Source organism: Pan paniscus, chromosome 10 (assembly GCF_029289425.2).
Source record: "Pan paniscus chromosome 10, NHGRI_mPanPan1-v2.0_pri, whole genome shotgun sequence".
In the NCBI taxonomy this organism is placed as follows: domain Eukaryota; kingdom Metazoa; phylum Chordata; class Mammalia; order Primates; family Hominidae; genus Pan; species Pan paniscus.
In genome coordinates this window covers 141,596,176-141,619,229 of record NC_073259.2, presented here as the reverse complement: position 1 = coordinate 141,619,229, position 23,054 = coordinate 141,596,176, and the positions used below count along the sequence as shown (strand labels likewise).

The 23,054-nt window shown below is 48.6% G+C and overlaps 1 long non-coding RNA gene and 1 pseudogene across 1 annotated transcript; both read right to left on the bottom strand.

Annotated features, from left to right (window-relative positions):
* Nucleotides 1-601: 601 nt before the first annotated feature.
* On the bottom strand, nucleotides 602-4,227 carry LOC129393569 (uncharacterized). Its single transcript, XR_008620560.2, has 3 exons — nucleotides 2,864-4,227; nucleotides 1,938-2,161; nucleotides 602-936 (listed from the first exon to the last, which is right to left on the bottom strand). It is a non-coding gene; the product is annotated as an uncharacterized LOC129393569 (long non-coding RNA).
* Nucleotides 4,228-6,600: 2,373 nt separating this feature from the next.
* On the bottom strand, nucleotides 6,601-8,735 carry LOC129393565 (putative uncharacterized protein FLJ45355; annotated as a pseudogene).
* Between the last annotated feature and the right edge of the window lie 14,319 nt (nucleotides 8,736-23,054).

Sequence of the window (23,054 nt, the reverse complement as noted above, 5' to 3'; positions counted from 1 at the left end):
CAGAGCCAGCCCCTCTTCCCCCACTGGCCCTTAGGAACCCCATCGCAGGGGGGGAGGCACCCCCCACGAGGCGGAGACTGAGAGCCAGCCCCTCTAAGCCTTCTGGCTCTTAGGACCCCCATCACGGGGGGTGGAGGCACCCCCCGCGAGGCGGGTACAGAGAGCCAGCCCCTCTAAGCCTTCTGGCTCTTAGGACCCCCATCACGGGGGGGGGAGGCACCCCCCGCGAGGCGGGTATAGAGAGCCAGCCCCTCTTCTGCTCCTGGCTCTTAGGACCCCCATCACAGGGGGGGAGGCACCCCCCGCAAGGCGGGTACAGAGAGCCAGCCCCTCTTCCCCCACTGGCCCTTAGGAACCCCATCACAGGGGGGGAGGCACCCCCCGTGAGGCGGGTTCTCAGAGCAAGCCCCTCTTCCCCCACTGGCCCTTAGGACCCCCATCGCATGGGGGGGAGGCACCCCACACGAGGCGGGGTCTCAGAGCCAGCCCCTCTTCCCCCACTGGCCCTTAGGACCCCCATCGCAGGGGGGGAGGCACCCCCAGCGAGGCGGGGTCTCAGAGCCAGCCCCTCTTCCCCCACTGGCTCTTAGGACCCCCATCGCAGTGGGGGGAGGCACCCCCAGCGAGGCGGGGTCTCAGAGCCAGCCCCTCTTCCCCCGCTGGCTCTGAGGATCCTCCGTGGACTCACAGCCTCTTTACCATATTGTGAGTAATATCATCTCCCCCTCTGGAGATTACGAACTCTTTCACAGACGGGTGTACACCCTCGGTGTACAGAGGGTGTACACTCGTCTGTATTGGGAGTAATATCATCCTCTTCCTCCCTGAATATGAAGAACAGTGTCACAGGGGTGTTTCTGCTCCCTGCGATATCGCGTGTCATATCCTCCTCTCCCACGTTGCAATTAGAAGGAATATCAGTGGGGGCGTGTCCACCTGTAGGGAAAAGAGAGAGAGATCAGACTGTCACTGTGTCCATGTAGAAAGGAAAGACATAAGAGACTCCATTTTGAAAAAGACCTGTCCTTTAAACAATTGCTTTGCTGAGATGTTGTTAATTTGTAGCTTTGCCCTAGCCGCTTGGCCCCAGCCACTTTGACCCAACCTGGAGCTCACAAAAACATGTGTTGTATAAAATCAAAGTTTAAGGGATGTAGGGCTGTGCAGGACGTGCCTTGTTAACAAAATGTTTACCAGCAGTATACTTGGTAAAAGTCATCGCCATTCTCTAGTCTCAATAAACCGGGGACACAATGCACTGTGGAAAGCCGCAGGGACCTCTGCCCTTGAAAGCAGGGTATGGTCCAAGCTCTCTCCCCATCTGATAGTCTGAAATATAGCCTCATGGGATGAGAAAGACCTGACTGTCCCCCAGCCCGACACCCGTAATGGGTCTGTGCTGAGGTGGATTAGTAAAAGAGGAAAGCCTCTTGCAGCTGAGATGGAGGAAGGCCACTGTCTCCTGCTTGCCCCTGGGAACTGAATGTCTCGGTGTAAAACCCGATTGTACATTCGTTCAACTCTGAGATAGGAGAAAAGCTGCCCTGTGGCGGGAGGCGAGACATGTTTGCAGTAACACTGCCTTGTTCTTCTTTACTCCACTGAGATGTTTGGGTGCAGAGAAACAAATCTGGCTTACGTGCACGTCCAGTCATAGTACCTTCCCTTGAACCTAATTATGACATAGATTCTTTTGCTCACATGTCTTCTGCTGACTCTCTCCTTATCATCACCCTGCTCTCCGACTACATTCCTTTCTGCTAAAATCATGAAAATCATAATCAGTAAAAACTGAGGGAACTCAGAGGCTGGTGCCGGTGCAGGTCCTTGGTGTGCTGAGCGCCGGTCCCCTGGACCCACTGTTGTATCTTTACACTTTCTCTCTGTGTCTTATTTCTTTTCTCAGTCTCTCGTCCCACCCAACTAGAAATACTCACAGGTGTGGAGGGGCAGTCCACCACTTCATCCACCTTCTGTCATATTGAAAGTAACATCATCTTCTTCCCTCCAGGATCGTGGGAATAATATCCCTGGGGGGTTTCCACTTTCTGCCATGTATGTAGTCATATCACCCCCTCCGCCGTGGAATATCATTAAGGAACATCTCACACGGGGCTGTATACTTCCTCCGATATTGGGAGTGACATCAACCTCTCGGTCTCTGAATATGAGGAAGAAAATCACAGGGCGGGTGTACACCTCGTGCTCTACGATGGGGAGTCATATCTGTCTGTTATGGGGAGTAATATCATCCTCTCCCTTTCAGGATACTAATAACAATTTAACAGGCTGGGTGAACACAGCCTGCGATGCTGAAATTATCATCCTCTCCCCCTCTTTCTCCCCTGGCTCTTAGGATGCCCATCTCAGCGGAGCGAGCCACCCCCCGCGAGGTGGGGACTGAGCCAGCCCCTCTTCCCCCCTGGCTCTTAGGACCCCCATCGCAGTGGGGGGATGCACCCCTGGCGAGGCGCGGACTTAGAGCCAGCCGCTCTTCCCCCCCTGGCTCTTGGGACCCCCATCGCAGGGGGGGAGGCACCCCCTCGTGGCGGGGACTGAGAGCCAGCCCCTCTTCCCTCCATTTCTCTTAGGACCCCCATCGCAGGAGGGGAGGCACCCCCCGCGAGGCGGGGACTGAGGGCCAGCCGCTCTTTCCCCCCTGGCTCTTAGGACCCCCATCGCAGGGAGGGGAGGCACCCCCCGCAAGGCGGTGACTGAGAGCCAGCCCTTCTTCCTCGCCCAACTCTGAGGATCCCCATCACACGGGGGAGGCACACCCCGCGAGGCGGGGACTGAGAGCCAGTCCCTCTTGCCCCCCTGGCTTATGACCCCCATCGAGGATTCTAAGACCCTTAGGACTGACCTGGAGGGCTGTGGGTATTAGCTGTCCAAGAAGAAAACTCAGATCTGCCGACGACCGCAGGTAGCTTACTTGGGATTTACTATTCGACAGGTGTCCGAAAGCAGCCCGGGATCCGAAAGAAAGCAGGTCATTTGCAATCTTCCGGAGCCTAAGGGCAGAAGGCTGGTGAGAGAATTCCTAGGAGCTGTGGGGTTTTGTAGACTGCGGAGCCCAACTTTGCAGTATTAGCCACGCCTTTGTATGACGTCACAAAGGGGGCGGGGACCGGGAACATTTGGAATGGGGATTCCAACAACAGCAAGTCTTTCATGACTTAAAGGAAAAACTTCTGAAAGCCCCAGCCCAGGGGCTAGCGGATCTCACAAAGCCTTTTCCACTGTATGCGTCAGAGAAAAGATGGCAGCTGGACTTTAAACCCAAACTGTGGGGCCATGGCTGAGGCCGGTGGCCTACCTCTCTAAACAGCTAGACAGGGTTTCTAAAGGATGGCCCCCCTGTTTGAGGGCCTTGGCAGCAACTGCCCTGCTAGTACAAGAAGCAAATCAGCTGACTCTTGGGAAAAACCAGAACATAAAGGCCCCCCAAGCTGTGGTGACTGAAAGCCAGCCCCTCTTCCCCTCCTGGCTCTTAGGACCCCCATCGCAGGAAGGGGAGGCACTCCCCGAGAGGCGGGCACTGAGAGCCAGCCCCTCATCCCCCCCTGGCTCTTAGGACCCACATCGCAGGGGGAGGAGGCACCTCCAGTGAGGCGGGGTCTCAGAGCCAGCCCCTGTTCCCCCACTGGCCCTTAGGACCCCCATCGCAGGGGGGGAGGCACCCCCCACGAGGCGGAGACTGAGAGCCAGCCCCTCTAAGCCTTCTGGCTCTTAGGACCCCCATCACGGGGGGGGAGGCACCCCCCGCGAGGCGGGTACAGAGAGCCAGCCCCTCTAAGCCTTCTGGCTCTTAGGACCCCCATCACGGGGGGGGAGGCACCCCCCGCGAGGCGGGTACAGAGAGCCAGCCCCTCTAAGCCTTCTGGCTCTTAGGACCCCCATCACGGGCGGGGGAGGCACCCCCCGCGAGGCGGGTAGAGAGAGCCAGCCCCTCTAAGCCTTCTGGCTCTTAGGACCCCCATCACGGGGGGGGGAGGCACCCCCCGCGATGCGGGTACAAAGAGCCAGCCCCTCTAAGCCTTCTGGCTCTTAGGACCCCCATCACGGGGCAGAGGCACCCCCTGCAAGGCGGGTACAGAGAGCCAGCCCCTCTTCCCCCACTGGCCCTTAGGAACCCCATCACAGGGGGGGAGGCACCCCCCGTGAGGCAGGTTCTCAGAGCCAGCCCCTCTTCCCCCACTGGCCCTTAGGACCCCCATCGCAGGGGGGGGAGGCACCCCCCATGAGGCGGGGTCTCAGAGCCAGCCCCTCTTCCCCCACTCGCCCTTAGGACCCCCATCGCAGGGGGGGGAGGCACCCCCAGCGAGGCGGGGTCTCAGAGCCAGCCCCGCTTCCCCCACTGGCCTTTAGGACCCCCATCGCAGTGGGGGGAGGCACCCCCAGCGAGGCGGGGTCTCAGAGCCAGCCCCTCTTCCCCCGCTGGCTCTGAGGATCCTCCGTGGACTCACAGCCTCTTTACCATATTGTGAGTAATATCATCTCCCCCTCTGGAGATTACGAACTCTTTCACAGACGGGTGTACACCCTCTGTGTACAGAGGGTGTACACCCGTCTGTATTGGGAGTAATATCATCCTCTTCCTCCCTGAATATGAAGAACAGTATCACAGGGGTGTTTCTGCTCCCTGCGATATCGCGTGTCATATCCTCCTCTCCCACGTTGCAATTAGAAGGAATATCAGTGGGGGCGTGTCCACCTGTAGGGAAAAGAGAGAGAGATCAGACTGTCACTGTGTCCATGTAGAAAGGAAAGACATAAGAGACTCCATTTTGAAAAAGACCTGTCCTTTAAACAATTGCTTTGCTGAGATGTTGTTAATTTGTAGCTTTGCCCTAGCCGCTTGGCCCCAGCCACTTTGACCCAACCTGGAGCTCACAAAAACATGTGTTGTATAAAATCAAAGTTTAAGGGATGTAGGGCTGTGCAGGACGTGCCTTGTTAACAAAATGTTTACCAGCAGTATACTTGGTAAAAGTCATCGCCATTCTCTAGTCTCAATAAACCGGGGACACAATGCACTGTGGAAAGCCACAGGGACCTCTGCCCTTGAAAGCAGGGTATGGTCCAAGCTCTCTCCCCATCTGATAGTCTGAAATATAGCCTCATGGGATGTGAAAGACCTGACCGTCCCCCAGCCCGACACCCATAATGGGTCTGTGCTGAGGTGGATTAGTAAAAGAGGAAAGCCTCTTGCAGCTGAGATGGAGGAAGGCCACTGTCTCCTGCTTGCCCCTGGGAACTGAATGTCTCGGTGTAAAACCCGATTGTACATTCGTTCAACTCTGAGATAGGAGAAAAGCTGCCCTGTGGCGGGAGGCGAGACATGTTTGCAGTAACACTGCCTTGTTCTTCTTTACTCCACTGAGATGTTTGGGTGCAGAGAAACAAATCTGGCTTACGTGCACGTCCAGTCATAGTACCTTCCCTTGAACCTAATTATGACATGGATTCTTTTGCTCACATGTCTTCTGCTGACTCTCTCCTTATCATCACCCTGCTCTCCGACTACATTCCTTTCTGCTAAAATCATGAAAATCATAATCAATAAAAACTGAGGGAACTCAGAGGCTGGTGCCGGTGCAGGTCCTTGGTGTGCTGAGCGCCGGTCCCCTGGACCCACTGTTGTATCTTTACACTTTCTCTCTGTGTCTTATTTCTTTTCTCAGTCTCTCGTCCCACCCAACTAGAAATACTCACAGGTGTGGAGGGGCAGTCCACCACTTCATCCACCTTCTGTCTTATTGAAAGTAACATCATCTTCTTCCCTCCAGGATCGTGGAAATAATATCCCTGGGGGGTTTCCACTTTCTGCCATGTATGTAGTCATATCACCCCCTCCGCCGTGGAATATCATTAAGGAACATCTCACATGGGGCTGTATACTTCCTCCGATATTGGGAGTGACATCAACCTCTCGGTCTCTGAATATGAGGAAGAAAATCACAGGGCGGGTGTACACCTCGTGCTCTACGATGGGGAGTCATATCTGTCTGTTATGGGGAGTAATATCATCCTCTCCCTTTCAGGATACTAATAACAATTTAACAGGCTGGGTGAACACAGCCTGCGATGCTGAAATTATCATCATCCTCTCCCCCTCTTCCTCCCCTGGCTCTTAGGATGCCCATCTCAGCGGAGCGAGCCACCCCCCGCGAGGCGGGGACTGAGCCAACCCCTGTTCCCCCCCGGCTCTTAGGATCCGTATCGCGAGGGGGGGGAGGCACCCCGGACTGAAAGCCAGCCCCTCTTCCCCCCATGGCTCTTAGGACCCCCATCGCTGTGGGGGGGAGGCACCCCCGGCGCGGCGGGGACTGGGAGCCAACTCCTCTTCCCTGCCTGGCTCTTAAGACCCCCATCGCAGCGTAGCATGGCTCTCCCCGCGAGGCGGGGACTGAGATCCAGACCCTCTTACCCCCGAGACTCTTAGGACCCCCATCGCAGGAGGGGGAGGCACCCCCTGCGAGGCGGGGACTGAGGGCCAGCCGCTCTTTCCCCCCTGGCTCTTAGGACCCCCATCGCAGGGAGGGGAGCACCCCCCGCGAGGCGGTGACTGAGATCCAGACCCTCTTACCCCGGAGACTCTTAGGACCCCCATCGCAGGAGGGGGAGGCACCCCCCGCGAGGCGTGTACTGAGAGCCAGCCGCTCTTTTGCCCCTGGCTCTCAGGACCCCCATCGCAGGAGGGCGAGGCACCCCCCGCGAGGAGGGGACTGAGAGCCAGCCGCTCTTTCCCCCCTGGCTCTTAGGAGCCCCATCGCAGGGAGGGGAGGCACCCCCCGCAAGCGGGGGACTGAGAAACAGCCCCTCTTCCTCCTGGGCCCTTAGGACCCCCATCGCAGGGGGAGGAGGCACCCCCGGCGAGGCGGGGACTGAGAGCCAACCCCTCTTCCCCCTCTGGCTGTGAGGACCCCCATCGCAGGGGGGAAGGCACCCCCCGCGAGGCGGGGACTGAGAGCCAGCCCCTCTAAGCCTTCTGGCTCTTAGGACCCCCATCACAGGGCAGGGAGGCACCCCGCGCGAGGCGGGTACAGAAAGCCAGCCCCTCTTCCGCTCCTGGCTCTTAGGACCCCCATCGAAAGGGGGGGAGGCACCCCCCGCGAGGCGGGGACTGAGAGCCAGCCCCTCTTCCCCCCCGGCTCTTAGGACCCCCATCGCAGGGGGAGGAGGCACCCCCAGCGAGGCGGGGTCTCAGAGCCAGCCCCTCTTCCCCCACTGGCCCTTAGGTCCCCCATCGCAGTGGGGGGAGGCACCCCCAGTGAGGCGTGGTCTCAGAGCCAGCCCCTCTTCCCCCACTGGCCCTTAGGTCCCCCGTCGCAGGGGGAGGAGGCACCCCCCGCGAGGCGGTGACTGAGAGCCAGCCCTTCTTCCTCGCCCAACTCTGAGGATCCCCATCACACGGGGGAGGCACACCCTGCGAGGCGGGGACTGAGAGCCAGTCCCTCTTCCTCCCGTGGCTTAGGACCCCCATCGCGGATTCTAAGATCCTTAGGACCGACCTGGAGGGCTGTGGCTATTAGCTGTCCAAGAAGAAAACTCAGATCTGCCGACGACCGCAGGTAGCTTACTTGGGATTTACTATTCGACAGGTGTGCGAAAGCAGCCCGGGATCCGAAAGAAAGCAGGTCATTTGCAATCTTCCGGAGCCTAAGGGCAGAAGGCTGGTGAGAGAATTCCTAGGAGCTGTGGGGTTTTGTAGACTGTGGAGCCCAACTTTGCAGTATTAGCCATGCCTTTGTATGATGTCACAAAGGGGGCGGGGACCGGGAACTTTTGGAATGGGGATTCCAACAACAGCAAGTCTTTCATGACTTAAAGGAAAAACTTCTGAAAGCCCCAGCCGACGGGGTACCCGATCTCACAAAGCCTTTTCCACTGTATGCGTCAGAGAAAAGATGGCAGCTGGACTTTAAACCCAAACTGTGGGGCCCTGGCTGAGACCGGTGGCCTACCTCTCTAAACAGCTAGACAGGGTTTCTAAAGGATGGCCCCCCTTTTTGAGGGCCTTCGCAGCAACTGCCCTGCTAGAACCAGATGCAAATAAGCTTACTCTTGGGCAAAACCAGAACAGAAAGGCCCCCCCATGCTGTGGTGACTGAGAGCCAGCCCCGCTTCCCCCCCTGGCTCTTAGGACCCCCATCGCAAGGGTGCGAGGCACTCCCCGCGAGGCGGGGACAGAGAGCCAGCCCCACTTCCCCCCCTTGCTCTTAGGACCCCCATCGCAGCGGGGGGAAGGACCACCCGTGAGGCAGGGACTGAGAGCCAGCCCCTCTTCACCCCCTGGCTTTTAGGACCCCCATTGCAGCACGGGGAGGCATCCCCCGCCAGCCGGGGACTGAGAGCCAGCCCCTCTTCCCCCCCTGGCTATTAGGACACCTATCGCAGGGGGGGAGAGGCACCCCTGGCGAGGTGGGGACTGAGAGCCAGCCCCTCTTCCCTTCCTTGCTCTAAGGACCCCCATCGCAGGGGAGGTAGCCACCCCCCGCGAGGCGGGGAATGAGAGCCTGCCCCTCTTACCCCCCTGGCTCTTTGGATCCCCATCGCCTGGGGGGAAGGCACCCCCGCGAGGCTGGGACTGAGAACCAGCCCCTCATCCCCCACTGGCTCTTAGGACCCCCATCCCGGAGCGGGGAGGCACCCCCGCGAGACAGGGACTGACAGCCAGCTCCTTTCCCCCCCTGGCTCTTAGGACCCCCATCGCAGGGGGAGGAGGCACCCCCCACAAGGCGGGGACTGAGAGGCAGCCCCTCTTCCCCCGTGGCTCTTAGGACCCCCATCGCCGGGACCCCCCTTGATGCAGGGTGTAAGAGCCAGCCCCTCTTCCCCCCCTGGCTCTTAGGACCCCCATCGCAGCGGGGGGAAGGACCACCCGCAAGGCAGTGACTGAGAGCCAGCCCCTCATCCCCCACTGGCTCTTAGGACCCCCATCGCAAGGGGGTGAGACACCCCCCACGATGCGGGGAGTAATTGCCAGCCCCTCTTCCCTCCCTGGTTTTTAGGATCCGCGGTGGACTCACAGCCTGTTTACGGTATTCGGAGTGATATCATCTCCCCCTCTGGAAATTATAAACTATTTCACAGATGGGGGTACACCCTCGGTGTGCAGAGGGTGTACAGCCGTCTGTTTTGGGAGTAATATCATTGTCTTCCTCCCTGAATATTAAGAACAGTATCATAGCTGTGTTTCTACTGCAGGTGTGATTGGGCGTCACATCCTCCTCTCCCACACTGAAATTAGAACCGATATCAGTGGGGGCGTGCACATTTTCTGTGATATTTAAAGTGACATCATCCTCTTCCCTCCAGGATCATGAGAACAATATCCCTGGGGGGGTACACTTTCTGCGATATTGGGAGTAATATCTCCCCCTCCGCCTTGGAATATTATTAAGGACCATCTCACACGGGGGTGTACACTTCCTGCCATATTGGGAGTAATATCGACCTCTCGGCCTCTGAATATTAGGAACAATATCACAGGGTGGGTGTACACCTCCTGCTCTGTTATGGGGAGTAATATCTATCTATTACGGGGAGTAATATCATCCTCTCCCTTTCAGGATGTTAATAACAATATCACAGGGTGGGTGATCACAGCCTGCGATACTGGAATTATTATCATCCTCTCCCCCTCGGGATACCAGGAACAATGTCACAGAAGAGGTGTACACTCCCTGCGATTTTGGAAGTAATATCCTACGCTTCTTCCGTGAATATTAGGAGCAATATCACCGGGTGGCTGTACATTCATTGCTATGTTGGGAGTCATGTCATACTCTACTCCCTGGATATTAGGATCAGTGTCACAGGGTGAGTGTACACCTACTGAGATATTAAAACTAATATCATGCTCTCCATCCCTGGATATTAGGAACAATATCTCGGGTAGGTGTACACCCCCTGCGGTATTAGGAGAAATAATATGATTAATTATTAAGCATCAATCTTAATAATATTAATTGTTAAACATCAGTCTTAATAATTATCAATGGTAATATTAATTAATAGTATAACGTTATTAATCATTAATGATTATTTTAAATGTACGATTGCATGATTAAAATTATCTGTATTAATGTCATTTTTCAATATTAGTTATTAATCTTAATATTGTTTTATTACCAACATCACTTATGACTGATTTATGTAACATTGATTAATATCATTATTTTATTATTAATAGTGATATTGTTATTATTAATAGTAATTGTTAATATTTTTAATCCGTATTAACTTTTACTATCTCTATTGCAATAATTAATATCGATGATTACTATTAATTAATATATTTATTAATATTAATAATTAATATAACTGTTCCCGATATCTGTGGGGGAGAGGATATTACTCCCGATGTCGCTGAAAGTGTACACCCCTCTATGATGTTTCTCCTAATTGCCAGGGCGTAGAGGATGACATGATTGAAAATATCGCTGCGGGTGTACCTCCGTTCAGTCATCTTGTTCCTAATGTCCTGGGTGGGAGCGGATGATATGACTCCCAATATCGCAGGGGGCGTAGACCTCCCCCGTGATACTGTCCCTAACGTCCAAAGGTGGAGAGGATGATATTTCTTCCAATTTCGCAGGGGGTGTACACCACCCCTATGATATTGATCCTAATATCCAGGGGGCGAGAGGATGATCTTAGTCTCACTATTGCAGGAGGTGTACACTCCCTAGGGATATTGTTCCTAATATTCAGGGATGGAGAGGAAGATCTCACTCCCAATATAGCAGGGAGTGGACACCCCTTCTGTGACATTGTTCCTAATAGCCAGCGGGGCAGAGGAAGATATTACCCCCAATATCGCAGGGGGTGTGCGCCCCCTTGTGACATTGTTCCTTATATCCTGGGAGGGAGAGGATGATACTGGTGGCAACGTCGCAGCGGCTGTACGCACCCACTGTGATATTGTTTCTTATATTCAGGGGGAGAAGATGATATGACTCCCAATATCGCAGGGGTTGTGCACACCTCCTGCGACATTGTTCCTAATAACCCGAAGGGGAGAGCCAAATATTACTGTCAATATCGCAGGGGGTGTACACCTCTTTGGTAATATTGTTCTTAATATCCATGATGGGAGAGGATGATATTCCTCCCAATATCGTAACAAGTGTACAGCCGCCTGTGATATAGTTCCTAATATCTAGGTGGAGAGAGGATGATATTACTGCCCACATCGCATGAGCTGTAAAACCCCTTCCATATTTTGCCTACAATCCCGAGGGGAGAGGATGATACTACTCCCAATATCGAAGAAGGTGTACACCCCCCTGGGACATTATTCCCAATATCCACGTTGGGAGATGATGACATTATGCCCAGTATCGCAGGGAATGTACACCCACCCGGGGATATTGTTCCTTATATAGAGAGGGGGAGGGGATGATATTACTCCCAATATCGCAGGGGCTGTACACCCCTCCTGTGATATTGTTCTTAATATCCTAGGAAAGAGAGGGTGATACTACACCCAATATCTCAGGGGGTGTACACCCACCTCCTTCAGATATTGTTCTTAATGTACTCCACCTCCCCCGACCAGGGATATTGTTCCTCATATCCAGGGGAAGAGAGGCTAACATTATGCCCAATATCGCAGGGGGTGTACACACCCTCTGTGATGTTGTTCCTGGTATCCAAAGGTAGAGACGATGATATTACTGGCCATATCGCAGAGGGTGTACGCCCTTCTGTGATATTGTTTTTGATATTCAATGGGGGGAGAGGATTACATTAATCCCAACATGGCAGAAGGTGTAGAGACCCCGTGATATAGTTCCTAACGTACAGGGAGAAGAGAATAACATTACTCTCAATATCGCAGGGAGCGTAACCCCCACGCCCCCCGTATATTGTTCCTAATATGCAGCGGGGTAGAGGCTGATATTACTCCCAATATCGCAGAAGGTGCACACACACCTGTGATATACTTCCTAATATCCAGCGGGAAAAGGCTGATATTACTCTGGATCTCGCAGTGGGTGTACACCCCCAAGCCCCCCGGGGTATTGTTCCTAATATCTAGGTGGGAAGACGGTGATATTGCTGACAATATCGAAGGGGTGTACAACTCTTCTGTGATGTGGCTCCTGATATCCAGGGGGTGAGTGGATGATATTACTCTCAATAAAGTAGGAACTGTACACCACCCTGTGATTTTGTCCTCAATAACCACATGGGGAGAGGTGATATTACTCCCAATATTAGAAGGGGTGTACACCTCGTCTGTGATATTTTTTCTTGTATCCAGGAAAGGACAAGATGATATTACGACCAGTATCGAAGACATGTACAGCCCCATGGGATATTGTTCTAAATATACAGCTTGAAAAAGGATCCGATGACTCCCAATATAAGAAGAGGTGCACACCCCGCCTGTGATATGAATCGTAAAATCTAGAAGAAGAGTGAATGACATTGCTTTCAAAAACACACGGGGTGTACACCCCGTCTCTGATGTTGTTCCTATCATGTAAAGGAAGAGATGATGATATTACTCCCAATACCGCAGAAGGTATATACCCCCTGTGATACTGTGCGTCACAACTAGTGGGGGAGAGCATGATATTACTTCAAATATGACAGCGGCTTTACACCCCATCTGTGACATTACTCCTAATTTCCAGTAGCAAAAGTAGGATGTGCCTCCGAATAGGCCTGTGATATTTCCCCGACTATTTAGGGAAACACAGGATGATATGACCCCAAATCCCGCAAAAAGTGTACACCCAGTGTGTGATATGGTCCGTACATGCGGAGGTGCAGAGGATATTAGTTTTCATATCGCAGGCTGTGTACACACACTCTGTGAAGTTGTTCCTAATAGCAGGAAAAAAGAGAATGCTCACAATGGACACAGGTCACATCGCAGGGGGTGAGGCACCTCCCGCGGTATGGGGAGTAAGGGCCACCCCCTTTCCCCCCCAGCTATTTATTATGATCCACATTGCAGGGGTGTGAGGCACCCCCTGAGATATGGGGAGTAAGAGCCACCCCCTTTCCCCCCCCCCGGCTATTTATTACGATCCACATGTCAGGGGGGTGAGGCACCCTCCGCGATATGGGGAGTAACAGCCACCCCTTCTCCCCCCCCTCGCTATTATGATCCACCTCGCAGTGGGGTGAGGCACCCCCCGCGATATGGGGAGTAAGAGCCACCTCCTCTCCCCCCCGAGTTATTACGATCCACGGTGGACTCACAGCCTGTTTACTATATTGGGGGTAATATCTCCCCCTCTGGAAATTATGTGCTGTTTGACAGATGGGTGTACACCCTCGGTGTGCAGAGGTTGTACACCCGTCTGTATTGGGAGTAATATCCTCTTCCACCCTGAATATTAAGAACCGTATCACAGCTGTGTTTCTACTCCCTGTGATATTGGGTGTCATATCCTCCTCTCCCACACTGAAATTAGAAACAATATCAGTGAGGGCGTGTACACCTTCTGTCATATTTAAACTAATATCATCCTCTTCTCTCCAGGATCATGGGAACAACATCCCTGGGGGGGTGTACAGTTTCTGCGATAAATGTAGTAATATCAACCCCTCTGCCTTGGAATATTATTAAACCATCTCACACGGGGGTGTACACTTCCTGCGATATTGAGAGTAATATCGACCTCTCTGCCTCTGAATATTAGGAACAGTATCACACGGTGGGTGTACACCTCCTGCTCTGTTATGGGGAGTAATATCTATCTATTACGGGGAGTAATATCATCCTCTCCCTTTCAGGATATTTATAACAATATCACAGGGTGAGTGAACACAGCCTGCGATACTTTAATTATCATCATCCTCTCCCCCGCGGGATACCAGGAACAATGTCACAGAAGAGGTGTACACTCCCTGCGATATTGGGAGTAATATCCTACGCTTCTTCCGTGAATATTAGGAGCAATATCACCGGGTGGCTGTACATTCATTGCTATGTTGGGAGTCATGTCATACTCTACTCCCTGGATATTAGGATCAGTGTCACAGGGTGAGTGTACACCTACTGAGATATTAAAACTAATATCATGCTCTCCATCCCTGGACATTAGGAACAATATCTCGGGTAGGTGTACACCCCCTGCGGTATTAGGAGAAATAATACGATTAATTATTAAGCATCAATCTTAATAATATTATTGTTAAACATCAGTCTTAATAATTATCAATGGTAATATTAATTAATAGTATAACGTTATTAATCATTAATGATTATTTTAAATATGTTTATGCATGATTAAAATTAATTATTAGTATTGTCATTTTTCAATATTAGTTATTAATCTTAATTGTTTTATTACCAACATCACGTATTGATTTAATTAAGTAACATTAATTACCGATATCATTATGTTATTATTGTGAGGTTGCTATTAATTATTAATAGTAACCATTAATATTTTTAATCCGTATTAACTTTTACTATCTTTAAAGTAATTATTTATATCGATGATTTCTATTAATTGTTATATTTATGAATATTAATACTTAATATAATTGTTCCCGATATCCGAGGGGTAGAGGATGTTACTCCCAATATCACAGAAAGTGTACACCCCTCTATGATGTTATTCCTAATTGCCAGGGAGTAGAGGATGACATTATGAAAAATATCGCAGTGGGTATACATCCCTTCGGTCATCTTTTTTCCTAATATCCTGGGTGGGAGAGGATGATATGACTCCCAATATCGCAGGGGGCGTAGACTTCCCCCGTGATATTGTCCCTATCATCCAAAGGTGGAGAGGATGATATTTCTTCCAGTTTCGCAGGGGATGTACACCACCCCTGTGATACTGATCCTAATATCCAGGGGGCGAGAGGATGATGTTAGTCTCAATATTGCAGGAGGTGTACACTCCCTAGGGATATTGTTCCTAATATCCGGGGACAGAGAGGATGATCTCACTCCCAATATAGCAGGGAGTGGACACCCCTTCTGTGACACTGTTCCTAATAGCCAGCGGGGGAGGGGAAGATATTACCCCCAATATCGCAGGGGGTGTACACCCCTTGTGACATTGTTCCTTATATCCTGTGAGGGAGAGGATGATACCCGTGGCAATGTCGCAGCGGCTGTACACACCCACTGTGATATTGTTCCGAATATCTCGAGGGGGAGAAAATGATATTACTCCCAATATCCCAGGGGGTGTACATCCTCCTGTGACATTGTTCCTTATATTCAGGGGGAGAAGACGATATTACTCCCAATATCACAGGGGTTATACACACCTCCTGCGATATTGTTCCTAATATCCCGAAGGGGAGAGCCAAATATTACTGTCAGTATCGCAGGGGGTGTACACCTCCTTTGGAATATTGTTCTTAATATCCATGATGGGAGAGGATGATATTACTCCCAATATCGTAACAAGTGTACAGCCGCCTGTGATATAGTTCCTAATATCTAGGTGGAGAGAGGATGATATTACTGCCCATATCGCATGAGTTGTAAAACCCCTTCCATATTTTGCCTACAATCCCGAGGGGAGAGGACGATACTACTCCCAATATCGAAGAAGGTGTACACCCCCCTGTGACATTATTCCCAATATCCACGTTGGGAGATGATGACATTACGCCCAATATCGCAGGGGATGTACACCCACCCCGGGATATTGTTCCTTATATCGAGAGGGGGGTAGGGTGATATTATTCACAATATCGCAGGGGCTGTACACCCCTCCTGTGATATTGTTCTTAATATCCTAGGAAAGAGAGGATGATACTACACCCAATATCTCACGGGGTGTACACCCACCTCCTTCAGATATTGTTCTTAATGTACTCCACCTCCCCCGACCAGGGATATTGTTCCTCATATCCAGGGGAAGAGAGGCTAACATTATGCCCAATATCGCAGGGGGTGTACACACCCTCTGTGATGTTGTTCCTAGTATCCAAAGGTAGAGACGATGATATTACTGGCCATATCGCAGGGGGTGTACACCCCTCTTGTGATACTGTTCTTAATATTTAGAGAGGGAGACAATGATAGCACTGTCCATATTGCTGGGGTCACAACACCCCCGTGACGTTGTTTTTAATATTCAGTTTGGGAGAGGATGATAATAATTTCAATATAACAGGGGACACCCCCCGCCCCGTGATGTTGTCCCTAACGTCCAAGGGAAGATAAATGATATGACTCACAATATGTCAAGGGGTGTACATCCCCTGTATAATATTCTTCCTAATATCCAGGGGGGATTAGAATGATATTACTCCCAATATCACAGGGGGTGTACGTGACCCCTTTTATATTGTTTCTAATAACTAGGGAGGGAGAGGATGATATTACTCCCAATATTGTAGGGGTGTACACCCCTCCCGTGACATTGTTTTTAATATTTAGGTAGGGAGTGGATGATATTACTCTCAATATCTCAGAGGGTTTACACTCTTCCTGGGATACGGTTTCTAATATTAAGTGGGAGAGAGGATGATATTATTCCCATTATCGCAGGGGGTGTACATGTCCTGTTATTTTGTTCCTAATATCCAGGTTGGGAGAGGATGATATTACTGCCTATATCGTAGGAGTTGTACACCCCATCAGTGATATTATTCCTCATATTCAGGGGAAAAGAGAATGACATTACTCCCAATAGCGCAGGAGGTGTACACACCCCTTTTGATATTGTTCCTAATACGCAGTGGAGGAGACGATGATATTACGGCCATATCGCGAGGGGTGTACACCTCCTCTGTGATATTGTTTTTCATATCCAGGGGTTAGAGGATGACGTTACTCCCATGATCGTAGTGGGTGTACACCAATTCTGTGGTATTGTTCTTAATATCCAGGGAGGGAGAGGATGATATTACTGTCACTATCGCAAGGGGTAGACACTCCTTCTTTGATATGGTTCCTAATATCCAGGGGGGAGAGTATATTAATCCCAAAATCGCTGTGGGTATACACCCCTTTTTGATATTGTTCGTAGTATGCCGGGGGAGAGTCTATGATATTACTGCCCATATCACAGGGTGTGTACACCAGAACTGCTATATTGTTTCTTATTTCCAGCAATGAAGAAGTTGATATTACTCCCAAAATGGAATGGGCTGTAAACCCCCCATAAGATATTGTTCCTAATATCCAGGGGGAAAAGGATGATATTACTTTCAATGTTGCAGCAGGTGTATAATCTGCCTGTTATATTGTTCCTAATATCTGGGGTGGGGGCGGCGGGGTGAGAACGATATTACTCGCAATATCTCAGAGGGTGTACACTGCCCCTGTGATATTGTTCTAAATATCCACTGGGGTAGAAAATTATATTATTCCCAATATCGCAGGTGGTGTAAATGCCCCCCGATATTTTTTCTAATATCCAGGTGAGGTAGGATGATATTACTCCCAATATCACAAGCGGTGTACACACCTTTGATATTTTTCCTACTATTTACTTGTGGAGAGGATGATATTACTCCCAGTATCGAAAGAAGTGTCCAAGCCCCCTGTGATATTGTTCCTAATATCCAGATTAAAAGAGGATGACATTACCCCCAATATCACAGGGGGTTGGCTGTACACTCCGCCTGTGATATTATTTCTAATATCCAGGGGAAGAGAGAATAATATTACTCCCAATATCGCAGGGGCTGTACACACCTTGTGATATCGTTCCTAATATCAATGAGGGGAGGAGATGATATTACCACAAATATCAGAAGAGGTTTACACCTTTCCTGTGATATTGTTCCTAATCTCCATTTTGGGAGAGGATGATATTACTCCCAATATCTGCTGGGGGTATACACCCCTTCTGTGATATTGTTCCTAATATCCAAGTTGGGAGAGGATGATCTTACTCCCAATATCGCTGGGGGTATACACCCCTTCTGTGATATTGTTCCTAACATCCACAGGGGAAGAGATTAATATTACTCCCAATATCCCAGGGGGTACACATCCCCACTGTTATATTGTACCTAATATCAAGGGGTGGAGAAAATGATATTACTCCCAATAGCGCCGTGTGTATACACCCCTCCTGTGATATTGTCCCTAGTATCCAGGGGCTAAAAATAGATATTACTCCCAATATCCAGGGGATAGAAGTTGATATTAAACCGAATATCACAGTGGGTGTACACAACTCCTATCATATTGTTCCAAATATCCAGGCAGAGAGAGGATAATATTACTCAAAACATTCCTGGGGGTGTACACAGCCCTCTGTGATATTGTTTCTAATATACAGAAAGGGAGAGGATGATATTACTCTCAATAAACAGAAGGGTACAATTCCCATGTCATGTTGTTCTGAATATCTAGGGTGAGAGAGGATGATATTACTCCCAACATTGCAAAAGTTGTAAACACCTTCTGTGATATTGTTCCTAATATCCGGGGGAAAGAGGATGATGTTACTCCCAGGATCGCAGGGGGGTGTACACCCCCCTGTGATATTGTTTCTAACATCCAGAGGGGGAGAAGTTGATATTACTTCACACATTGCCGGGGGTGTACACCCCACCTGTGATACTGTACTTAATATTTAGCAGGAGAGAGGGGGGTGATATTACCAATAACGTAGGGGAAAGTCAACCCCCTCTCCCCCGCTGGATATTACGAGCCATATGACAGGGAGGTGTCCACCCCCCACCATATGGAGAGTAATATCACCCTGCTCTCCCCCCACCTCCAGCTTCTTTCTGCTAAGGTCCCCTTGCCCCTCCAGGTGGCTTTCTTGGGCAGGGCATAAAAGAAATTACGTGGTTTTCTTGCTCAGATTTGTTCGCAAGCCCACGAGAAATACTCAAGGAGTCTTGCAAAAATCCGGTGTTACAGCAGCTAAGTCAGCCAGCTAGCCGTGCCCTACAGTTGAGATGGCATGTCATGATTCCCCTCTCTTTTACTTGCTGACTCCTCCTCAGCCTTCTGGACTCTGCTTAGGTGCCTCTTCCTCCAGGTTGTCCGCTCCCGTCCCCACCCTTCCTTACCTGCTCTCCTAATACCATGGGCTGATCCAGCGCAGCATTTGTCACACATCTTACAGCTGCCTGCCTCCAGTCTGTATCCGGACTCCACAACCTGAAGGTAAGGGCTGCATCTGCCTTGATCATCATTGTATCCCTTGCTCCTACAACAGCACCTAACACAGAGTAATTCCTCAGTCAACATTTTCTGGATGGGTGAACAAAAAATAAATCTACACATCAAGTGAAAATTAGGCTGAGCAGAAATGAAGCAAGTGATAAAGTACAAGAGAAGCTTCTACCTGTTATTCTAGGCATGCTAATTCTAATTTTAGAATTGCTGTGGTTACTTCATGTTACTCTGCCAGGCTTCAGTGTTAGGCAAGGGCAATTCTCTGTGTAAGCAGGGATAGCTTTCCTCAAAGGTCCTGTTGGTCCTGGGAAGTGATGGTACATGTGACTCATCCCTCAAACCAGAAGGCTAAGCTAAACTAGCAGGAGAGCTGCAGCAGGAACCTTCTGGCAGGAAAGAAACAGCATGCTCTGTGTACCACCCCTGTGTGACCAGAAATAAAGGATGCCCACCATGTGAAGACTGACCAGGACGCAGAGAGAAGGACGTCAGGCAAGATCCCGCCCGTGCTTCGGAACATAACATGTCTATTAGCATCATTAAGTACTAGCTGACATGCATAGAGCATTGAGTATGTGCCAGGCACTGTGCTAAGCACTTCACATTCACTATTTCATGGAATCCCCACCATGGCCCTATAAGGCGAAACTTATAAATATCACCATTAGATAGATGGGGAAATTGAGGCTTGGAGAGGTTAAGTTGTTTGCCTGAGGTCACAAAGCTGGTAAGCAGCAGAGCTGGAATCCAAACCAACAGAAATTCCATCTAGATACCCAACTCCTCACTGCCGTCTATCCTTGGAAACTAGACTAGTCTCCAAGGAAACATGAATCTACATTTTCTTTCAACTAATAAGAGCTCTTTCCTTACGGTAATTATTTAAATAGTTTTAATAAAAATTTAAAATCTATTTCAAGATTAAAGTTTCAAAGCCATCAAACATCAAATATATATGAAAATACATTTGTATACATTATAAACAGATATATGACGTGACATGAAGTGCTGGATCCAGTGCATCAGAAAATACACGCAAATATAAAATACCCGACAGCATTATGTAAAACATCAGCTGCTTGCCAAATCGGCATTAAATACTTAAGCACTGTGACCTGTTGCTTAAAGTATTACAAATCCAGCCTTATCTAAAAATCTCTATTTGTCCTAGGAAACTAATACTTTTTAAAAACAATAATTTGGTAATTTTAATAATATTTAGATCTATCTAAACTTAAAGCCTATATATTTACCACCCTTTTACATGCTTACCAGTATTACAGACACAATAAATTTTATCAGGTATGTTTGATAATGTGCTAGGAATTGTTTGAAATATAAAGAAGAATAAGATTTCGTTTTCACCATCTCAGAGATTCCAGATAGTGGTGGACACAGAAACCCGTGAAAATAACTGCAGGATGAAATAGATGAAATTATAGAAGCCCTATGTACCATGGAAAAATGGACATGGACATGGAAATTTTATTTCATATGCATACTCGTTAAAGAAAGAAGAAGCCTAAAAAAAGTTAGCTACCTTTGGTTTTTATTACTTATGTCTTACACTCAAGTGAACTTTTTTCTGTCTAATCTAATATCATTCAAATCCTGAGTCCTTTTAATTAAGTTATCCTAAAATGAATTTTCATGAACACAGAATTTGTGCTATTACTCTATCTGCACCTCATGGATATTACCACATTTTAGATTTTATGTTTTAAAACACAAAACAATATAAAACCTAAAGTTTTAACATAAAATGTCTTTGGATCTTCAACTAAAATACTAAAGATATAAAAAACTTTATTCTCCTCAAGATAAAACTAGATTTAAAATTGTCAATGAAATAGTTGATTGATCATTTATATTTCTATAAATATATGGAAAATAATCTATTTTTTAATTGTAAGACATTACAATTTTAGATTGTATTTGCATTTAGGAAAATTTCACATAATCTTTACCAGATCCATGCTTACTCTGATAAAAATTTGTTTTTTCAATAGTTGATTCTTCAAAATATCTTGACTAATCCTTCTCCCTCTACAAACAATATTATTATTTGCCAATATTCAAAAGTCTGAATAAACGACCTTATCCCTGGGAATATCTTGCCAAAAAACTATTACCTGCAGCTACAAAGTCCAGAATGTCAACTTCTTCAGAACAAACAGTTCAGCTTCTCCCATAAAAAATGCAAGGGAAACAAAAAAAAGAGGATTGAGGAAATCTAAAAGAGATATAATAGCCCATATCAACCAAACACAATACGTAACCCTTATTAGCATTCTAATTCAAACCGATCAACTAAACAAAAAGTTTTTAGACAATTGAAGATATTTAAATATTGCCTGGATAAACCGATGCTATTAATGGATTATTTAGGTGTGATAATGGTATTGTGGTTACATTGATGGGAATCTTCTTTTTTATAAATGGGGTCTTGCTATGTTGCTCAGGGTGGTCTTGAACTCCTGGCCTAAAGTGATCCTCCAACCTCTGCCTCCCAAAGAGCTGGGATTACAGGGAGGAGCCACTGCACCCAGTCTCATTGATGGAATTATTATCTTTTAGAGAAATATTCAAAAATACAATACAATGATAGACTATCTGGGATTTGATTCAAAATAATTCAGCGGGGAGGGGACTGTCAGCAGATAAAGAAGACACAAGGTTGGCCCAGAGGAGAAGTACATACAGGTTAATTATACTAATCTCTTTATAAACATTGTTTGAAATATGACATAATGTATCCTATACAACTGATACCTTGAGTAACACAATAATAGTCCCCTTAATTTTAGGAACTACTGGTCATAAATATGCCCTTACATATAGACATCTCCTCTATACATAGCAAAATCACATTATTTGACAAAAAGGAAATCTCTTAGGCTACGTTTAATCTTATTGTTCTCTTTGCCTGGATTTGGGAATAGAAACTGCTTCACTGGCTAAGTAAATCATAACTGTCCCAAAATATTCTTAATTACTGATTTCAATAAACATATCCCTTCGTTCTAAGAACAATTAAGAAAATGAAGTTTATGTTCAGGTAAACCTGACAATGTTAAGGTAGTTGAGTAACAGGGAAGAAATGATTAACTGAATTTCATACTGGATTCTCAAATCCTTTTTCTTTTTCTACTCTAATGTTTCCTTTGGATGGGGCGAATTCTAGTATTGTTAGCGATCACCTATGTAACTTTTTTGCAGGTGGTGTATATGGAATCAATGAATGCTTAAAACCAATTAAAAATAATTTCAGTGATTACATGAAAACGCAGCTAGAAAAACTAAAGTATTTTTGTAGAGATTACGAGAAGGTTACATTAACAATCAGAATAAGGTTACTATTTAGACTGTAATCGGGTGTCAATGTGGAAAGAAATTTCTGAGCGTTTTTCCGGAAGGCTGGGGAGGAATGAGAATCATGACTCTCCACACTTCCAATAAAACGTGGTGAAGCACTGGCGCAAACTCTCAGAAGCCACCATTTGCTAAATCTCCCCGCCAGCCTTGTCAGTCCTTACCGCCGTTGGATTCCATTATTTTTCTCGTGGTTTCTGCTGTTTCTCTCAATTGTCTAACGACCGTTATTAAGTAAAAATGAATGAAACGGGGCCGTGTGATCTAGGCAGCCTGGAGATGAGATTTTGGAATCATAAGCTACCTTCCAATGTATAAACAGACTTTATTCATTCTGGATACTCAATGTACACAGAATCGGCACTGTAGGATGTGACTGCCCTGCCAGAAGGCATCTGCTCGGGACTTGCTGGCAACCGACAGTCCCCTCTGCTTGCAACCCTCGGCCAGCCGCCGGGGACCCCTAGTCCACCGGTTCCTGGACGTTCTCTCTACTCTCCAGCGGCCACCGCCTCCACTCCCACCCCGATAGTCCCGAGCCTGCCGGCCCGAGGGTTCGCAGAAGGCCAGTCGTTGCGACAGCCCCGCGTCCCGGCCC